This window comes from Phascolarctos cinereus, unplaced genomic scaffold, assembly GCF_003287225.1.
Source record: "Phascolarctos cinereus isolate Bilbo 61053 unplaced genomic scaffold, phaCin_HiC Scaffold_2;HRSCAF=192, whole genome shotgun sequence".
In the NCBI taxonomy this organism is placed as follows: Eukaryota; Metazoa; Chordata; class Mammalia; order Diprotodontia; family Phascolarctidae; genus Phascolarctos; species Phascolarctos cinereus.
The window spans coordinates 118002486-118024387 of NW_027555625.1; the positions used below are offsets into that span (position 1 = coordinate 118002486).

The window sequence follows — 21902 nt, forward strand, 5'->3', positions numbered from 1 at the left end:
GGAGGGGCAGGAAGGGAGCTGAGAAGGAGTGGGGGAGGGGGGAAGGAGTGAGCAGGTAATGGTGAAACTCCAGCATTCAAACTCACAATGTCTTTTCATGCCCACTGATCCTTTGATCACTAGAGCACAATTTCCTAGGCCTCTGACATGGTTGTTTGTCTGCTTTGCGTAGCCTCAACTTTACACCTACAATAAAGTCCCTTTTCTCTTCTATGTAATTGTTACGGCGGCTTCCACAGCCTAAATGGAAAAAGCCCTCTCTGCTGGCACACTGCTTTATTTTGTTCTGCCTATTTTTTTTTAAGTAGAAAGTGAAAACAGCATAAAATGCAATGAAAGGCAGCAAAATCCAAAAGGCCAAGAAGAATGAGAATGGGTTTAGCAAATAATTCAATTCCAAAAAGCCAAGGAGGCAGATAAGAAATACCCTAGAGAAGAAACTTGGGGTCAAAATACTGAAACTTCAAAATGGCTTGTGGAAGACCCAGTGTTCTCACGATGTATTTCTGGGGCAAAGACAAATTCTTGGACACTGAAAGCCCACACTCATTTTGGCAATTCAAAGAAGGAAGAGTTGGGGTCATCCATAAGTAGGTTTCATAGATTCACAGGATTTTAGAGCTGAAAGAACCTGAGAAATTTGGTGTGCTGGCCATCATATTTTAAAGACAAGGACATTGTATGTAAGTGAGGTAAAATAATTTGTCTGAGGTCACAAAGTTAATAGCAGTAACGAGGACACAATTCTTCTAACAACAAGTCCAGTGATCTTTCCTGTGGCTATGCTGCCTCTTTGGATAAAAATTCCTGATGACACCAGATCCCTCTTTTGCAAATCCAAAGCCTTTTCTCAGTCCTCCTCCATCTTGGTCTCTCCCTGATACCTGACATTTGTTGAATAACATCTTCTGTTTGGTTTTATAGTCATTCAAAACCAGCCCCCAACCTATTTGTCCAATCTGTTGTATTTTTTCCCTTCCTACATTCTGTGGTCCAGCCATACTGGCTTTCTTGATTTTCCTCATACACAACATTCTATCTCCTATCTCTATGCCTTTGTGCAGACCATCCCTTAAGGCTCCTATGTACTCAATCCTCATCTAAAATCCCCCTCTTAAAAATCCTTTGTTTCCTTCAAAACTCAGCTCAAGCTCCATGTTCAACTTAAAGCCTGAGCAGTTGTTAGTGTCCTCCCCTCCAAAATTACCTTGTATTTATTATGTATATAACTTAGATGATTGTATGTTTCTCCTAATGTCTTTATGTAATTGATGTAAGCTCCTTGAGGTCTGGGACCCTTTTATATTTAGCTTTGTATCCCCAGTGCCAGGATAGTGCCTGCCACATAGGCAGAATTTAATAAATACCTGCACATTGATTAATTGATTGATCTCCCCTCCATGCCTTTGTAAAAGCTGTTCCCCTTGCTTGGAATTCTATCTCTTCTCATATCTAACTCGTGGAATCTGTAGATCATTTAAGAGTAGGCTTAAGTGTTAGCTCCTACATGAGACCTTTCTGATCCCTCTCAGTTGCTGGCTCTTCCTCCAAAACAATCATTAATACTTTGTATATGTGTGCTTGTCGAATGTAAGCTCCTTGAGGGTAAAAACTGATTTGTTTTTGTTTCTGAATGCCGAGCTACATCAGAGAAGCTAAACAAATGCTTTCTGAATTAAAGTCTTTTTGAGCACTGCATTTTAGTGTGATGACTCCACCACATAAGAAACTGTGTACCAGAAGAGCCACATGTCAATATTCCTACCTAAGGAATTTCTGATACCAAATGTAAAACTGATAACCAGTGCAAAATTGTCCATGAGATTGGGGGATGAGGGAAAAGAAGCAAACCCTCAAAAATGGTCTTTTCCTTCAGAAATATTTCTAAGAGGCCAAGGACAGAATCTATGTTGAGGCCATTTCTCCTCATTTCGCACCTCAGAAGGGGCTATACCTACACACACAGGGGTTTATTGAGTATTATAAATACTCAAATCAAATACAAAGGATATATGAAGAAAGATGCATAGTATGGGTTTACATAGACAGAGAGACATAGATGGATAGATAGATAGATAGATAGATAGATAGATAGATAGATAGATAGATATCTCCATCTGTGTCAAATGGTGGCTTACTTTAGTGAGGAGTGGAGAAGAAGGGAGAGAGGAGACAATTTGAACTTAAAATGTAACAAAAAAATTAATTTAGTTAAAAAAATTAAAAATAGTGCCCCACCTTATGATTCTTGTACCCCTTAGGGTTGTGGTTTATTGTTGTTTGTCCTTTGTACTTGAAGAGGACCGTGACATCAGGGAGGTGATGTCATGACATGCAACTAAATTGGATTTAAGGGAGGGAGGGCTGTGCAAAGTCACCATCCTCACTTTCTCCTCTGGAGCCATCTGCACCCAGTGGCCAGATGCACATCAGAATGACTGAAGATGTCCCCATCCTTTAGGGTAGCCTCCTCAGGAGTGCCTTTATCCTGGGATTTCGAGGAACTGTGTCTTGCCCACCCCCATGGTGTTATCCCTGCTGCTCTACTCAAATGAGATTTGACTTGTTCTTCTGGGAGCCAAACTTTCTACTCAAGGTTCCTTTCCTGACCTAAGGTAGTCCTTCTACTCCTCTGGAGCCAAAGACTTCCTAAGGAGCAGAATAACCCAATGTCTCTCCAAATTTCCTCAGGCATGTTTATTAGTCATTCATTTGTTTTTCATCTATTAAATGAGAGGTGGGTGGTGATAGGCGACATGGGTTAGGGCAAGAATCAAGAAAATGAGAGGTCCCTTCTCAGTGCTATCCATTGGGGTAGGGGGAAGAAGGCATGATAACTGCTGCTAAGGAGCAGCAGGAAAAAAAAATGAAAAGTTGTGGTTGTACGTGTTGGGCAAGCATTCGCGTGTGGGTGCTCATGCGTTAATCCCCACCCCTTGTTCTCGAGAAGGCTAAAATGTGATCCTTTCTATTTTACATTTCAGCTCCAAGGTTAATTTTGTTGCACATAACACTGTAAACAGAGATGTAGTTCTTCCTCTGGGCCGGGACTTCTTCCACAAATGAAATAGCAAGGAAAGTCATCACGTCCCAAAGATTAAGGAGAGGTTGGAAGACCTAAGGAACCCAGTGCTGACAGAGTGGCTTATTAAAAAGTGTAGCCTTGTGGAAGGGCTGCTTTTGATGGATCTGACACGCCAAGACTTCAGAAGGCCAGGGCACAATCAGCAGACTATACTACATGGGGACAGTGAGGCAAAGGCGGGGGACATTTCTAATTTGTCAGAGTTGTATCTAATTCCATAGAACAAAGTTTGCTAAGAGAGATGGGCAGAATCCACAAATATTGCTCATTCACCAAGCCCTTGATGGAGAGATAGAACCAACACACAATGAGGGTTTTGCAGGGTAACCTGATCTCTCCCAATCAGTTTGGGATAATTCTGCCTTGTGGGCATAACAGTTTCCCTTGTTTCTTGTCTAATAGGATTATTCCTCAGAATATTAAAAAGATAACATCAATGTCTTTCAGTGTCCCCATAAACTATTTTTTCAAGATATGAAAGAACGGCTCAGGTGGTTTCAGGACTATTTCTGACAGAACTTTTGTTCTCAAGTAAACTAAAGAGAAAAGACTGCAGTTCTCTGAGATATGTGGCTAACATGAACTAAAAGAAAACAGAATTCACCAAAAAAGCCCCTCAACTAACTTTTCTTCTTGACCAGAAAGACATTATTCCTGGAATTGGCAATGGGACTTGACTGCCTCTTGTCCATCTTGGGGAGAAAAAGTCTGACCTTTGAATGAGAAAAGGAAAGAGATCCTTTTGAATAGAAGTTAAAATTCTGGGGGGAAAATAGGGATGAGGGGATAGAACAAAAATCCCAGATATATACGTGTATATAGATAGATAGATAGATAGATATTGTATATATGTATATATATGTGTATATATATGTGTATGTATGTATATATTATATATATGTATATATATAATATATATTACACACACACACACACATATATATATATATATATATATATATATGTGTGTGTGTGTGTGTGTGTGTATATGTACATCCCTTTTCCCATCCAAAAAAAAAAAGGCCCACTTTAAAGCTATGTAAATATCATTCTACATCAGAGGCTGATTTTGAACAAAATCTCTAAAGGTAGAGTTTTCCCTGATCATGTTTTCAGTTTGTATATAATGTTTTAAGTCTGGAAAGATTATAAGTTGCCCTAATGCAAAGGTCTTACCTTCCTGCAATACCTCAGAGGTCATGGCTCTTTGTTTTTACTAGCCTTGAAAAGTAATGCATGTTTTAACATCCCATACTCCTAATAGTGTTTTAAAAATGCCTTTATGAACAACTAACTCAAACATTTGAATGGAATTGTTGGTTAAAAATTAGTTGACGCTTCTTTGGAGAGGGATAGGAGTAGGGACTAAACCTATGATTTCACTGATATAGGGATTCCCTGGATGAGAAAACTCCTTGTATCAATAGGTTACATCCTCCTAATAGGGCACAAGCTCTTTAAGGGCAGGGACTGTCTTTGCTTTTGTTTATGTATTCCCAATGCTTAGCACATTCCTTGGCACATGCTTTAAAAATGTGCTTTTTCATTTATTTTATACTCTTCAGGCTAGCACCTTCTCTGAAATCTATAATCTCAAACGGTTGCCTATAGACCTATAGAAAGATTAAAGGACTTGCCAGGAATGATGAAGCTAGTATGTGTCAAAGGTAAAACTTGAAATAAGATCTTTGTGACTTTGAGATCAGCTCTCAATTTACAATGCCATGTTGCTTCTTGCCTGGCATACAGTAAGTACTTAATAAATTCTAGTCAATTTATGATCAGATTAACTGATTGTCAGAGACAAGGAACAAAATTTCATTTGAATGGTGCTATTGGAGAGCACTGGCCTTCTTTATAATTGTCTTTGAGAGCCCAAAAATCCCAGAAAGTTAGAGTTGGAAGAGACCTTAGAGATGGACTGTCTCCAATTTACTGAAGAGAAACTCAATCCCAGATAACTTAAGTGACTTGCCTAAGGCCACGTAATTAGTGAGAGACTGGATTCAAACCCATGTCTTCTCACTACAAGTCAGTGATCTTGCTGCACTATCCTGCCTCCCCCATTTATAAGGCTGTGGTATTGGAATAGCCCTCACAGAGCATGAATTGTGAGCTGAGGCCATGATTAATGCCTGGTCTTTGCTTCATGTTACTCAACCACAGTAATAATTTGTGGCTATACTTAATAGCTATGTAGCCTCTCCTCTGGTCTCCACACCTTTACTACCTATCCTTCATGCCCAGAAAGCTTGTCCTCCTCACCATGCCCCAGCTTCCTTTCAAATCTCAGTTTTAATGCCACCTTTTGCAAGAAGCCTTTTTCAGTTTCCCCATTTGCTTGTGTCTTCCTCTCTGAACTTATCTTCCAACTGCTAATACTTCTGGGGGCCGTATCTTGCCACTGGACTCCAATGACTCTGGAGGAGAGTGAAGCTGATAACTTTGCCCAGCTCTGCCTGATTTAAATCCAGTTCACTTACAAGTCAAGACATCACCCTCCTGATGTCTCCAGTATTCTTCAAGAACAAAGGATGAGAAACAACAAAGGACAAACAACAATAATCTTCCAACTACTTTCTCTCTCTCTCTCTCTCTCTCTCTCTCTCTCTCTCTCTCTCTCTCTCTCTCTCTCTCTCTCTCTCTCTCCCTCTCCCTCTCTCTCTTTCTCCCTCTCCCTTTGTAGACTACATGGGTAGGGAATAAAATGTAAGGAGAATGTAGAAGGGGATCAGGCTGCGAAGGGACTTACAAACCAAATGGAAGATTCTATGCTTGATTCCAGAGGCAATAAAGAGCCATGGGAGTTTCTAGAGTTGGGGTGGGAGGAGGTTACATGGTCAAACTGTGCTTTAGGTATAGCTAGCTTAAATAGGCCTAGTTGTTTCATCTGATCCTCATGGTCTTTGGTCTGCTCTCCATCCTGGTTGTCCACTGTCAGACTCCCTCTAGTTATCCATGGCTTTTCTACAAAGTGGTACTCAGAACTAAAAACAATGCTTTAGACAGGATCAAATCAACTCAAAGGACAATGTGACCATCATTTCCCTCCTTCTGTGACTGTATCTCAATTAATTGAGATTGAAATAGCTTTTTTGGCTGCCATATCACAGGGTCGAATAAAAGTGAGCATACAGTATGCTGGCACCCCAGATAATTTTCATACAAATTATTTTCTAGCAATTTCCCCCCATTCTCATACAGTTAACTTTTGGAAGCCAAATATAGGACTTTTTATTAATCTTTGCCAAATTTCTTGGGGGTATCTAGGTATTCTTTCTCACTTACATTAGGTTTCACTTCCCTACTATTTTTGGTCTCTCCTTCCCAGGCTGGAGATCTTTCTCCTTAGTAGAGAAAACAAAAACAAAATTGTGTTTAGTTCTATCTTTAATTTATTGGTCTTTTTCATCATCCCATCTACCAGAACAGCAGCCCTATCCCTCTCTGATTTTTTTTGCATCCCTCCCCATACATACATTTTAAAAGTCATTTTTTAATTGTCTTTAGTGTTTATGGAGAAGGAAATGGAAAACCTAGAGAAGGAAATGGCAAATCATTCCAGTGTCTTGGTCAAGAAAACCCATCTTAGTCAATAAAAGCCATTACTACCTGGGTCATGAAGAATCAAACATGACAATGTCTGAACAACAATTAACTCATCTTATTCTGAGGTTTAGAGATCCTAACACTAGAGACAGCTAAGTGGCACAGCAGATAGAGCACAGGGCTTGGAATCAAGAAGACCTGAAATCCTGCTCCAAATGCTTATTAGTTCTATGATCCTGGGCAAGTCACTCTCTCTGTCTCAGCATCCTTATGTAGAAAATTGAGATAAAAATAACATCTACTTCTCAGGGTTATTGTGAGAATAAAATAAGATAATATTTATAAAGCACTTTACAAACTTTAAAGTGCTATATAAATGCTGGCTATATTATTATTATTATTATTATTATTATTATTATTATTATTATTATTATTATTATTATTATCATCTATTATTATTTGAGTCCCATGCCACTCTATTATATTCCTCCTCAGGTATCATATCTTTAAAAATCTAATCTAATCACCTCATTCCCTTTATATCTATGTCACTTCTATTAGATAGCTTCCCCTGTGTTCCTCATTGGGATCCTTTGAGGATGTTATTAGAATTTCATTTTTAAGACCTTCTCATTCTTCTTGGGCTGACTTCCCCTGTAGAAGTTTAGTACTTTGGATCCTGCCTATCCTTTCATGGATCTGCTCTCATGAATTCTAAGGTTCTCAATAAAAACTTGCTTCTTGATACTTCCGAGAATGGATGCAACACTGTTTGGTTTCTTTTCTTTTGAAGCAAAACTTAACACAGGTTCTTAGAAGAACATTTCTTCCATCAAGAGATATGCAGGTATAACTAGAACCAAAAAAGTTGATCAGTTTCATACTTCTTATGTCACTAAAGTAAGGGAAGTGGAAGACACAGAAATCTTTCTCGAACGACATGAAAGACTTTAAGTCGTTGGAATTCACCTCTCCCCACCACTATTGGGGGGAGGGGGAAAGGCAAGTTGTTAAGATCCAATTTTTCTCCTGAGCTTCACCAACCACTATTTTCTATGAGTCGTGAGCTTAATTAACACCCTCAGTTACATGTAGGATGCATTCAAATGTTTATTAGAATCCCTACCTTCATTCCAGGCTCAGTTCATCAGCCACGACAAGCCTACAAGAAAACCTCCTTGATCTACCACAGCCAAATTATCAAGTATCTACTTAGGAAAATTTCCAATTGAAAGGAACATAAAATGACATTTACATTTTACAGATTAGGAAACTGAGGCCCATATAGATGAAATGATCTATCCAAGGTCACATAAGTAATAAATGACAATACTGGGATTTGAATCCCAGGTCCTGTGACTAAAGCCTACACTTCCCATTACACTTCACTGTTTGGCTTGTTTTTTATTTTAACTTTTTATAATGAATGTAACAAGCATCAACTAACATAAACATTTCAATTTATGAAGAACAACAAAAAAAGAGGCTTGTATAGGGAATCATGGACTTTTGTTCATTTGACAACTGAACAAAAAATTGTACTTACCCGTCAAGAGACATATATAGATATGGATATAAATTTAGGTGGATACTGATGATGAATAGATTAGATAAATGGCAAAGTTTGTGTAAAAGACTTTGGGTGGCATTTCTCATCCCATTACTATCCCCATTTTCATTTTATGGTATTAAAATCCTCTCAGTGATTTAAAAAATGCTCTCTCTTTAAAAGATGCAAATTTATGCCATCTTTCTGCATTCTTCAGGTCACATGCTCTGTTTAAAATCCAAATTCTACTTCTCCAACACACTCATAATTTCCCCTGACCTAGATGGGAATTGGGCACTCCTTTCAAATAGGAGAACAGGCTGGCTTAAAAGCAGAGGAAAGAAAGACAATGGTTTACTTGTAACAGTTATTTATGTGAAACTTTTGGCTCCTTATTTTAATTGCACCCCCTTTTGAGGGCAGAGAAGACATGCTATCATTTCTTATTATGCTCCAGAAAAGATCAGCACCCAAAACGCAAGACTGTCATATTGAAAGACACACGTGGAAATCGCTTCTGTGATGGCGATTTCCTGAACTGCTTTCAAAAGCTCTTTTTTGGCTTAAAGAGTCCATGGAGCCCTTTTAAGATTTTATACAAAGAAACTGATCAGTTTTATAATGTTGTGATGAAATTAGAGGCCATATTGCTTAGCGGGAATGACTTTATACACGGTAGCTATCCTTCATTTATGTAATTGTCTGGGGGAAAATAGCCTCTCTAGAGTACTTAAAATGAGGCAGAAAGGTCACACAGTAAGTACAGGGGCTTTAACATGATTTGTAATAATTCCAGGGTTTGAAGAGCACATTCTGACTCCCTGAATGCAAGCCCTGTTTTGTTTCTGACACTGAAGAAAGCAATTTCAGTGAGGAAATGTCTGTTTTTCTCTCCTCTAGTTTAATGTGGGCTAAATACATTTGCATTCTCTGTATCCTGGAACCTGTGGGATTGCTTACTCAATGGGCAATCACTCAATTCTTGAAAACCAGTGGAACTACCCAAGTTTTGCCCATTTACACGACCCTTCAGTTCCAAATCCCCTCCCTTTTTTTTTTTTAATTTCACGGCAAATGAATTCCATGTCAGATTCTGGGTTATGGGGAAACCATTTCAAATGGAAACATTAAAGAACATACTCTGTATTCACAAGACAGGCCTTCAAAAATTAAAACCACCATCATTGTGCTGAAGAACAATAGCAGTAACTGGCTAGCCTCTTGACGTCTTGTGGTCCAGTAGTCTCACTGACTTTGCAAGAAAACCTCCATAAGCAGAACAGATCATATGGATTTCCTGCCATCTGGTAAACCTTCAGCTGCCTTCACTGCATGTGAGGGATCATCACTCCGTTTAAAAGATAAAACTCACATTATTAATTGCAGCCTCCAAGGCTATGTACCCCTCACATCATCACTTAAACTGTTTGTCACTTGCTTGGTAATGAATGATTCTATAATTGCCTCAGAGATGGTAGGCTGTGGTCTTAGCTCCTGCTCTATACATCTCTCTTTAGGCAATATCCATTCCATCCCCATTTCCTTCTACCTTGGGACTTTTTGGGAAATACCCTTCAGGCTCCTCCTTCCCAATTCTATGTGACAATAATTTGGACATTAACAATACGGAGGACGCTTATGGGAATGTTCAAGTGCTCAGGAGATTAGGATTCAGTTCTTGCTCACCAATATGTGTGGACAACATTTAGGATTCTAAGTAGAGTTTAGGTACCTCTTACAAAGGTACTGTATGTTTGGACAATATGATCAGAAATAGGGATTTGCAGTAAAAAGGAACATAAGTTTTAAAATACTTGATAACTTGGTCCCTTCCCACTGTCCATGCTGCTTCTTATATTGCTTCCCAATAGAAGACTTAGTAATCAAATGACTAAAAGCAATATTGGCTAGAGTGTTCTTTACCTATGTCTGATCTAGAAAGGCTAAGTGGGAATTACTGAGACTTTTTTGACTTTTTTTTAATTCTCCATACCTTTTCACAGGAAAATTGAATCCTAAAGAAACTGAAAACACTCTTGCCTCTGGTCATTTTCTCAGAGACCTAGTAGTGGACAGTAACTCAACACAAGAAGGAGAAGGTTTCTCATGAAAGCTGAAGGAATGGCAGCTAGGGATAGTCTGGCAATTACAACCAATCTTTGCGAAGAAATTATTTGGCAATAACTAGATCACAAATAATCGTCGTATAAAGCAGGGGTTCTTAACTTTTTTGTGTCCCTTCAGCAATCTGGTAACATTTATGAATCCCTTCTCAGGATAGTGTTTTTAAATTCATAAAACAAAATACATAGCATTAAAAGGGAAAACAATTATATTAAAATAAATGTGTAATTTTTTCCACTCAGTTTCATAGATACCAGGTTAAGAACCCCTGATATAAGGCCTTCTCAATTTTAGATGCAGATTGAGTTTAGCAGCTAAAAAATCCATTCACTAGGCTTGTTTTCCAATGTCTGATTATTAAAAAAAAACAAACAGTTCCCAACTCTACTAAACCTCTCCCTTTATAAGACCTTCTGAAGGGTCTCACATTGTTGGGGTGATTTAAGTTTCAGCTTCATACCTCAATGCCAAGAGCATTAAATATCCATCCAGGAATGCAGTGCTTAATAAATGCTACTGTTTAATGGCAAAGCTAGGCTGAAGACTTTTATCAAATATCTGTATAATATAACTCAACTGACATGCTAAGAGATCAGCTTCAGTAAAGAGAGAGCCATGTTACATCTCCATTTATCTCAAATCAAAAGGATCCTTGAAGCCTGGAGGGGACTTGGAGGAGGAAAAAAAAGATGACATTAAAGCTATGTGTCCAATTACCTCCAGTGGTGTTGGCCCATTTCATGTCTGTTTCATTCACCTCTGTCTCCCCCTGGCATCTTACAGGACATTTATAGACTCTTAAAGATCATCTAGTCAAACACTTTCATTTTCAGATAAAGAAACTGAGGCAAAGGAAAGTGAAATGATTTGCCGGAGGTAACAAAGCTCATTGAGCACAGAGCCAAATCTAAGACTTAGTCTCCTGACTCCCAGCACATATCTTTTCCTACTATTCCACCCCTTTATAAGTTTGCTTTGTGGAATAAAAATCAATTAGGGAGAACATTGTCTTATGACAATGGTGATAAACATCCTTTTACATATAAATATACATGAAGAATCCCAAGACTTTGAGAGTTCATCTAGTCCAACTCCTGATTCCAGGATAGATTGCAGTTAAGCCTTCCCAGAAGGCCAGTAATGCCTTCACCTTCAAAATGAGGAAGAAGAAGGAGAAGGAGGAGGAACAGGAGAAGGAGGGGGAGGAGAAGGAGGAGGAGGGAAAGGAGGAGGAGAAAGAGGAAGAAAACAGGAGGAGGAGGAAAGGGAAGGGGAAGGGGAAGAGAAAGGGAAAGGGGAAGGGTAAAAGTAAAGAAGAAAGAAATTGCATACCCTTCCTGAAAAAGTTCTTCATTTATTTATTCATTTGTTTGCTCAAGCATCTATTATAAATACTTGGTCTATATGCACACCTCAGCTTTGGCCTATGACCATAAATTAAAACAAGGAATTCATAACTATATTGAAATCCATTCAAAGTAAATTAGAAGTTTATCACCAAGAAGATCCAAGTATAGCATAACTCAAATGGTTGCACTGCCTCCGGAATACTCATCCCACTTTCCATTTAGGTTTACCTAATTTTTGTTAGTATCCAGAATAAAGCAGAACATCCTATGACATTTTATTTTTTAGAGCTGGGTATACATATGTGGGCATGTATTGGGGTGTGTGTGTGTGTGTGTGTGTGTGTGTGTGTCTGTGTATAAGCACACTTCCACTCATATGTTTGGAGCATGAGGAAGGACTGAAAAATAGAACCGGGAAGGTACAAAGCCTATATTACCACTGCAGCTCTGACAATCCTCTGCTGACCAAGGAATTCTGGGACTTCACATTTCGAAGATGACCATTTTCACAGCATACCTCACCTTCTTAGAATGCTCTCTTGGAGAGCAAAGTCAATCCTAGGTCACTATTCCAATGTAGTTTCCTTTGTACTAAATCCTACTTTCAAGAAAATTCTTGCCATGGTTCAGTGGTGTTTAACCTATCATATAATATCCAGGTTTACTGTGTTAGAAGGAGCAGAACAGTATTAAGCTTTTCCCACAAGCCTGTGATTGCATTTGACCTAGTAACCTGTATTAGATTAACATTTATTCTACAACTGCACAGCTAGCCCTGCACCTTGGTGAGCTGCAGTTTATAGAGGACACTAACCATTTTTACAAGTGGAGCAGGAAAAGGGAATTGAATCTGAGGGAGTAATTCCAAGCAAGTATGTTGCTGCAGCAGTTAAATTGTTTATACGAGGAGTAGGGGAATTACTTCTGACTGACCTCTCTTTTTATCTGCTTAAAAGACAGAGTGCAGGTCTCCATGGCCAGGGCTAACTCCTGGGGAATGTAGTTTTTAAATGCATAAGAGCCATACAGCCCTCTGACTGTTCACCAGTAAGGAGAAGTTTCAAAGGAGACACTGGCATAGGAATGTAATCAGGGTGAAGTCAAAGGAATTAGAACGTTTTAACAGCAGTGGGGCTCCAAATAGGTTCTTATCACCCCACATATAGACTCACTCAAACCAGATGGGATGGGCAGGAGACAGAAGTAAAAAAAAAAAAAAAACAGAAATGAATAGAGAAATTTGGCTGGGATTTCACTGGGTATCATAAGTGGCAGTTTCTCAAAAGCATGAGAGGTTTTGAGAAGCATAATACGTCAAAATGGGGGCAACTGAGGCACCTATTTGATATAAACAGAATGAATGTATAAGGAAACGAATTTCAGGAAATTTCCCAATACCTCTCCTAGCTAAAATTGGAAGGAAGTCACTGTGGAGTTGTACAATGTATCTTTGGTTGAAATCCAGTTACTCCTTTCAGTGGAAACTAGATTCATTCCCACTTGGCTGTTTGTAATGTTTGAGGTAACTCACAATACAGGCAGACTGAGGAAAAACTGTGTTGAAATTGTTGGCTCATCCAAGAAGGTAGAGTAGTCTCATTCGGCACTTAGCACAGTCCCTGGCACATAGGAGATACTTAATAAAAGCTTATTGACTGACTGATTAATTCAGTGGTTCTCATTAGGTGGTTTGAGAGCCGCAGGGGGGGATTCCCAATGATGGTCCAAAGGAACTACTAAGCTGAAACCACGCTAAAATTCTTTAATGGTGCCTTTAACAAGGAACTGCAGAATATTTTAAGTAGCATATTAAGTTCCACTGGGAATTCACAACATATTTTTTTCTTGTTGAAACGGATTTGGGGAAACAAAAATATTGGGAACAACTCATCAAATTGTTCCTTGAAACTGAGGATGCGAAGGAGCAACCTCTCAAAAAGGCAATGTTCTGTACTTGAAAATGAGGTTAAAATGTTTCAGAAGAGAGTAGTATCTTCCTCCCCACTTGGCTGGGATTCCCCCACCTCATTTCATCTCTCTCCACCCCTAAAAACAAGAAAAGACTTGTCAGAGTGTTCTTTCTGGGTTTCTTTGACTAGTCCATGGCTTACTCTCCCATTGTGCAAACGAATGTCAACCCTCCAGAGAGTTGTAACTCCTGGAACCTACCAGATTTGCAAGGGTTGCCAGGGATGGTAGGTATGTCACGGAGGTGTCAACTACAGCTCAGTAACGGCTATTTAGACTCAGCAGCACAGCAAATGCTGACCCTATTCTATTTAGGAATCGGCTCAATTAAAGGTTGATGAAACATTCTCTCTTACACTGCAATCAATAGGTGCAATTCTGCAGCTGTCAATGTTGAAACTTGGCTCTGGGGCTGCTGATCCCACCATGCATTTTCCTACCCATAGTCTATCAAGGGCAGGTAGAACCGGGAGGCTAATACTATAAAGCTGCTACTTCTTGTCCAAAAGAAAGCCAGGATTTGACCTGGGATTTTCAAGCTGTTTTATTCAAAACATTAGGAAAAGAGTTTGGGGAAGGGGAAGCTATGAGGTGGGAGGAGGGTAGAAAACAGTATGTCAAGGAAGATAGAAAGGAGATATGAGAGAGAGAGACAGAGAGAGAGAGAGAGAGAGAGAGAGAGAGAGAGAGAGAGAGAGAGAGAGAGAGAGAGAGAGAGACAGAGACAGAGAGACAGAGACAGAGAGACAAAGACAGAGAGAGACAGAGAGACAGAGAGTTGAAAAGTATCTAAAAGTATACCTGGGAGAGATTTAAAAAGCAGTAATGGAATAAGGTCTGGGTCTGAGCTAACAGTGGAATCTGCCCTCAGGATGCCACTTCTAAACAGGCCTGAGCACATTGATGAAACTGTTGAGCTGAAGCAATTCCTGTCAATACAATGAGCACTGGATGGAAGGAGAGGCCTGTGCAAATGCCCTACTTTAAAACCCTCTGCTCAAGTAGACAAAAAAGAGAGGTTTCATATAGCTGATTCAGACAGCCCAGTGGGCAGGGGCATGTATGCAATGGAAGAACTATCATAGCTAGTGCTTACCTTAGTGAGAGTCACCTCCTCCCATTTTCTGGACTGGGGTCTCAGCCTAAGTATTTTTTAGCTTTAGTAAAAAGATCAAATAAAGGAACATATCTCTCCAGATCATATGCAATTCAGTGGAAATTAAAATAGCAACAATACTAATAACAGCTGACATTTATATAGCATTCAATCAAGATGCATTTATTAAGCACCGGCTATGTGCTGGGCTTTAAGTTTTGCAGAATACTATACATACTTCACTTCATTTGACCCTCACAACAACTCTGTGAGGCACAGGCTCTTATCTCCATTTGCCAGATGAGGAAACTGGCTCAGAGAGTTTTAATGGTTTGCATAGGATAACACAGGGAGTAAGTAGCTAAGGTAGGATTTGAACACAGGATCTTCCAGACTCCAGAGTTAGTGCTCCCTCCAATCTGCCATGTTGCCTTTGAAGTAAGAGGAGCTAGACTCCTATCCAGATTCTTCTACTTTCTACCTGTATGACCATGAATAAGTCACTTCACCATTCTGAGCCTCAGTTTCCTAAAATATAAAATGAGGGATTGGATTAAAATGGATTCTAAGGCTCCTTTGAGCTCTCAATCAATGATACTATGATCATCCTGCTGCTTAGCCAGCAAGCTTAAAGTCTCTCACTCTATTCATCTTAGTTGTAAAAATATCCACCCTGAAAGAGATCTCCTAGCCCAATCCCCAACCATCTCATTCCTGAAAAATTAATATTTAGAATCACCAACTCTGATTCTGAAGAACTAATAATGAAGCATGCTGCCCACCTCCTGACAAAGAGGTAATAGGCTCAAGTCACAGAATGAGAGCATATATCTTTTGGATGTGGCCCAAACAGGAATTTATTGAGCTTGACTCTTCATATTTGTTACAAAGGCTTTGTTTTGCTTCCCCCACCCTAGAGTGGGATTAAAAAGAAAATAGATTTTTGTTCTTTGAAAAAAACTTTAAAAGAAAAAAATGAATTAATATTTAGTCAAGTAGAGGAAGTAGGGATGAAAAACATAAGAAGTGATAACAGGAGTAGAAAAATAAAATCTTTGTTATGCATGTGTGCTTCTTAGATCCCACATCTGAATGGGCCATTCAGATCCAGGAATAGGGCCAACATCTCTCTGATCCCCATTTCAGTAGTCTCTCTACTGCACCACACTGTCTCCACATTGAAAGTAGGTTGAAGAAATGGAGGACTGCTGTAGCATTAAGAGGATTCCTTTAAGCTATAAAGAATTGGGAGATACCTCTCTGTATGGTGTGCAGAATTTCAAGCTGCATACTGCATAAAATGTATCCATTTAGCTGAAGTCACGAGTATTAATTACCTTTTGTAAGACACAATATGGCCTCATGCAGCTTTGGATTCTATACCCTTCATTAACTGTTTCCCCATTAACCTTGGCTGGAATCACATTCCAAGTCTAACTAGTAAGATGTGTTCTATTTGTGAGCATTCCCATTTCATCCTTGAAACCTTTCTCATATTCTTATTTCATTGTAAATGGTCCTACTTGCAATAAAGTGCCATTGAAAGTATTTACTATTTGCTGCTTAATTTTGTCCTCCTGGAAGTAGACTGATGTCAGTGCCAGCAGTGGTTAATATACCTTTGAGCACACACTGTGACCTTTCTCCAACTCATGCCTGACTTCATTCTCAGATCTCATTAAACAGCAGAAATTATCTTCGGAAAGAGCAAAACCAGAAATGTCCAGGTTTTCCGCAGAGCTACAGAAAAGAATTTGATTTAAATTGTTCCACGGGCAAAAAAAATTCAGAAACCAACTTCCAACTAAATTGTCCTCTTATATATACGGTCAGTCCCTGGCCAACCAAAAGAGAGTAAAAGGGGGGATATTTGTCCTGCCACTTTCTTGGCAGAACTATAGAGAGCCCTAACCTAAATGTCCCCCACTGCCCCCAATATTCTCTTCTGCTAGCCTGCCGCAGCATGAAATTCCCACCAGAACTTTAGACTAAAGCATTGAAGGCCCATTGTTTAAAATAAAAATGTTACTTTGTATGGTTGCCTCTAACCAGTCAGATAACATGAATTATTAAGTTATTACTATGTGATAGGCAAGTTCTAAGCACTGGGGATACAAAGAAACTGGGGGAAGATTTTCTGCCTTCAAGAGACCCATATAAACAATTAGGAACATAGAAAATATATGTTAGCTGTATGTTGACCCATGGCTATCCATTAATAAGTGAGCATTTGTGGAATTGTTTGTTTGTTTGTTTGTTTAATCAGATTGACTAGCAAAGAACAAGGGTGAGACAGAATGAGCAAGAGATAGCTAGGTGGCACAGTGGATAACAGAGGATAGAGTATAGCAGCTGGAGCCAAGAAGGCAAGTTTGAATCCTGCCCCAGACACTTACTAGCTGTGTGACAATGGGCAAGGCACTTAACTTCTGTATCTCTGTTTCCTTATCTGTAAAATGAAGACAATAACACTCATGGGATTGTTCTGAGGAAACAAAGGAGTAAACATACTGTGTATCCCCTAAGTCTTCGTGAAGTTTTAAGCATTTAAGGTTGAAACTGAACTAAGACTTCAGGGACATCCTGGATGTAAAGTACTTTAAAAACCTTGAAGTGCTAGTTAACGCTATCATCTTCCTGAAAGTGAGATAGCAAGGTTGTGGGACAGGAAAGGCTTACAGCATCAGGTACTACCCAGGGAAGACAAGCACAGATGAGACATTACTGAAGGAAGTCCTGGATAACACAAAGTCCCTCACATTAGAAAAAACGAAAAAGAATAGGCAGAAAAAAGCAAGCAGTAGCATCTGAAAGGGGGAGAAGAAAAGCTTAGGAAGACATAGCTTTTGTTACCAGAAAGTCACACAGTTCGTATCCGAGGCCGGATTTGAACTCTGGTCCTTCTGACTCCATGGCCAGCATAGAAACTGAATTTTCAAAGTTATTCAAGGATGTAATGAAAAAGGCACTGAACTGAGAACAGAAGGCAAGGATGTTAGTCCTGCCTCTGGGATTAGCAACCTGTGTTCCCCTAAATAAATCACTCAACCACTCAACTCAGGCCTTGGTTTCTTCTATAATAAAGAAGAGGCAGACTAGACTTGCTCATCTCAAAGGTTCCTTTCAGCTGCAAAATTCTATTCTTTAGACAATAAATTTATTTGTGAAGCAAAAATTATAGCATGACATTTAGATTGTCTTTGTGCCATATTTTGGACTAAGGACATTCTTCTTCTCGTTGTCTATGTTTAGATCCTGGGACAAGCAGTTCCTTTCTGTTTAATTTAAGCTAGTCTATCTCAGCTTGAGCCCACTGAGCTTGGAAAAGCCTCCTACGATAGCAGCAGTTCATAGAATCATAACTTTAAACCTGGAAGAGACTTACAAGTTATTTAATCCAAGCCCTTCATTTTACAAATAAGGAAAGTGGTCTAGACAGTGACTTTCCCAAGATCATAGAGGTATTAAGTGACATTTAAACCAATGTCCTCCTAATAAAAGACCATTTCCTCCACTGCCTCCTTGTTCACTTTTGGACATTTGTTTGAATGCAGATGAGTTGCCCTTTCCCTGTGAGCCTTAGAAATCCATTTCACCACTAACAGGGAGACCAGAGCTCTGAACAGCTGTTTAGTGGTGGCAGTGCCTGCAAGATAAACTGTGGATGATAGATGGGGCATGTGGAGTCCTAGGAACCATTATGGGACAGCTGTTAAAAGAGTCTTTGCCACAAATGCCCATCCTCTAGCCAGACATCAGTCATAATCTTGAATTGGTTTGAGGCCTCACGGTCCTCTGAGTATACATGGGGACTCATTCATTATCCTAGTCATTGAGAATAAGCAGGTATCATAGGTCTCAATGGAAGCCTCCTCCTGGTAGTCTCTTTAGACCCCTGGATCATATAGCAAATCCACATTTCACAAACTACCATAGCTAAACACTCAATCAACAAGCATTTATTAAGTACTTACTATGTACTGGGACAAAGACAAAAGTGAAATAGTGCCTGCCTTGCCTGCCTTCAACTAGCTTATACTCTTGAGCAGGAGCCTCTTCACCTTTTTCTGTATTGTAGCCCCTTTGGCAGTTGGGTGAAGCCTAATACTACTGTGATTTGTTGCCTATATTCATAATTAAGGGAAATGTTAAATTTCAGTTAGAGGTCAGTGAAAATATTTTTATTGTTTAAATATTGTTTTATTTTTCCCCATTTATATATAAAGACAATCTTAGCATACATTTAAAAATAATTTGAGTTACAAATTCTTTCTCCCTCCCAGACACAGTAAGTTATAAGTTCAATCATGTGGAATATATTACCATATTAGTCATACTGTGAAAGGAGACACAGACCCAAAGGGGAAAAGACATGAAAAAATGCAGAAAGTGAAAAACAGTATGTTTTGATCTGCATTCAGAATCCATAAGTTCTTTCTCTGGAGGAGTTTAGCATTTTTCATCATGAGTCCTTTGGAGTTGTCTTAGATCATTGTATTGCTGAAAATAGCTAAGTCATTCACAATTCTTCATCCTACAGTATTGCTGTTACTGTGTACAATGTTCTCCTGGTTCTGCTCACTTCACTGTGCATCAGTTCATATGTCTTTCCAGGTTTTCCTGAAATCTACCTGCTCATCATTTATTATGGCACAGTAATATTCTATTATAATCACATCCACAACTTGTTCAGCCACTCTCCAACTGAGGAGCATCCCCTCGATTTCCGATTCTTTGCCACCACAAAAGGAGCTGCTATAAATATTTTTGTACAAATAGGTCCTTTCTTCTTCTTTTTTTAATCTCTTTGAGATACAGACCTGTAATGATATTGCTGGGTCAAAGGGTATGCACAATTCTATAGTCCTTCAGACATAGTTCCAAATTGCTCTCCAGAATGGTTGGATCAGTTCACAACTTCACCAAAAGTGTATTAGTGTCCAAGTTTTCCCACATCCCTCCAACATTTATCATTTTCCTTTTCTGTCATATTAGCCAATTTGATAGGAATGGGGTAGTACCTCAGAGTTGTTTTAATTTGCATTTCTCTAATCAATAGTGATTTAGAACATTTTTTCATGTGATAATAGATAGCTTTCTTTGATTTCTTTATTTGAAAACTGCCTGTTCATATCATTTGACCATTTATCAATTGGGGAATTATTTGTATTTGTATATATTTGACTCCATTCTCTATATATTTGAGGTTAGGCCTTTATCAGAGACACTTGCTGTAAAAAATAATTTCCCAGCTTTCTGCTTTCCTTCTAATCTTAGTTACATTTGTGCAAAAACTTTTAAAATTTAATATAATCAAGATTGTCTATTTTGTATCTAGTAGTGCTCTCTATCTCTTGTTTGTCCATAAATTCTTTCCTTCTCCATAGATCTGACAGGTAAACTATGGTCAGTGAAAATAAAGATGAATTTTTTTCCCATCCAAGTTCATGGACTCCAAGAAATCACTCGTGCCCCAAACCAAAGCTCAGGTTGTCTGAGCAGCAGAATTGAAGCCAAGGAAAATAAACTTGGGTCACACAATTGCAGCACTAGAGATCATCTTCTGGTCATCATCAACTTATTCTACTTGATATCAGATACAGCAAGTGAGAAATCTTATCACCCCTTTCTTCCAGTTTTCAGACCTGACAAACCTCAATGTCTGTGACACTGGCAGTCCTGGTCATGGTGCCACATCTACCTTGAGAGACTCAATAAAACTTTAGTGATGGTTGAGTGTGGGTGGGGCCTGGTGAGGCGGTTGGAGGAGAAGACTCAAAAGTAGCAGCTGAATCAAATTAGAGAAAGTGTCTGTTACAAAGCTTGCTGTTCTCCAGTGCAGTCTACCTGAGAACTAAGAGAGCTGATCAGCCTCAGCAGATGCTGCTTCCAAACTAGATATGTGTCAGAGGGGAGCTGTCCAGGGAAATGGAATCTGGGCACGTTCCAAAATCATTTTAATACACTTTGTAAAATATTAATTTAAAAAGCCCATGGAACACTCTTTGATAACTCCCTTCATGCGATATGATTTTCCTGGGACAGCTCAGCTGCACAATTTAAATATGAACCAGATGTGAAGCCTTAAACAGCTGAACTACTCAGAAAGTGCATACACACGTGGGCAAACACTCAATCCTTGCTGCAGGCAACTAATTGACCCTTTGATTGCTAACTCCAAACTGCCCTCCCTTCACCACCTCTTCCTTCCCAGACCTGAGAGTGATTTTCATCTCTAACAGTAGCATGGATCTCTGGCAGCCTTGTGTCCATGTGTACCTTCCAGGTATGGGAATGAAGTGTTGCAGCCCCAAAGGGAGGTATAGTCCATAAAGGAAAGCAGGAAGAAGGTAAATAAACTGGCACCTGCCTGGCTTTGACTGTAAACTCCAGTCCTTTTGCAATCCCTAGAATACAGAATGTCAGGAATTACTATCCCAGGCTATTCCAATAGTTTGGGGACTTAGAAGAGGCTTTCATAAAAAGATTCAAAGAAGCCAATAAGGCATGAAGCAATAGTTGTTTTCTTTTTTTGTAACATATTTAAATTTATACACGGACAGGCCCAAGGCATAAAATGAGAAAATCTAGAGCAGGGGTATGAAGGAATAGGAACAAGGAAAGAGAGGTTCTGGAAAATGGATACATCTGTGTCTCATTTGCCAGAAGAGGGTAAATATGACTATGTCTTAGCCGTTGGGGTGGGGGTGGGGAGTTGTTCTTGAGGTGAAATGATGTGTGGGCCAGAGCAGGAAGAAGGATGTGGATTAGCAATGATCCTTCAGAGAAACTCCCCTTAGACCTAGCACAACAGAATTTGGCCAAGTTTTCCTCCTCTCTTTTCAGTCAATCTGTGGAATGCTTAGGCTCTTTTCATCTCCTGCATACCAGGTCAAAGCAACTAGGCAAGTGAAGGACATGAGTTTTATAGGTAGGACATGGGTTCCAGTATAGGTATACCTGATTGGTTTCCCATATACCAGGTCACAGGAGATGCTAGGGTTTAGCCAGCAAATCAAAATGGGAAAATAAGCATGGGATAAGAAGTTTCCATAAAGGACAAGAAGAAAGCAGAATCTACTAACAGAAGCATCCTGCCACAAGAAAGCCTTATGAGTATCAAAGAAGCTGAAAAATAAAAACAAGACAAAGAGAGGAAATAAAGAAAGAGACAAAGAGCAA

General features: G+C 39.3%; 1 long non-coding RNA gene across 1 annotated transcript in view; it reads right to left on the reverse strand.

The window, feature by feature from the left end:
- LOC110207668 (uncharacterized) overlaps positions 1 to 21902 on the reverse strand; it is a 58177-nt gene that overhangs the window by 10780 nt on the left and 25495 nt on the right. The window lies entirely within an intron of this gene.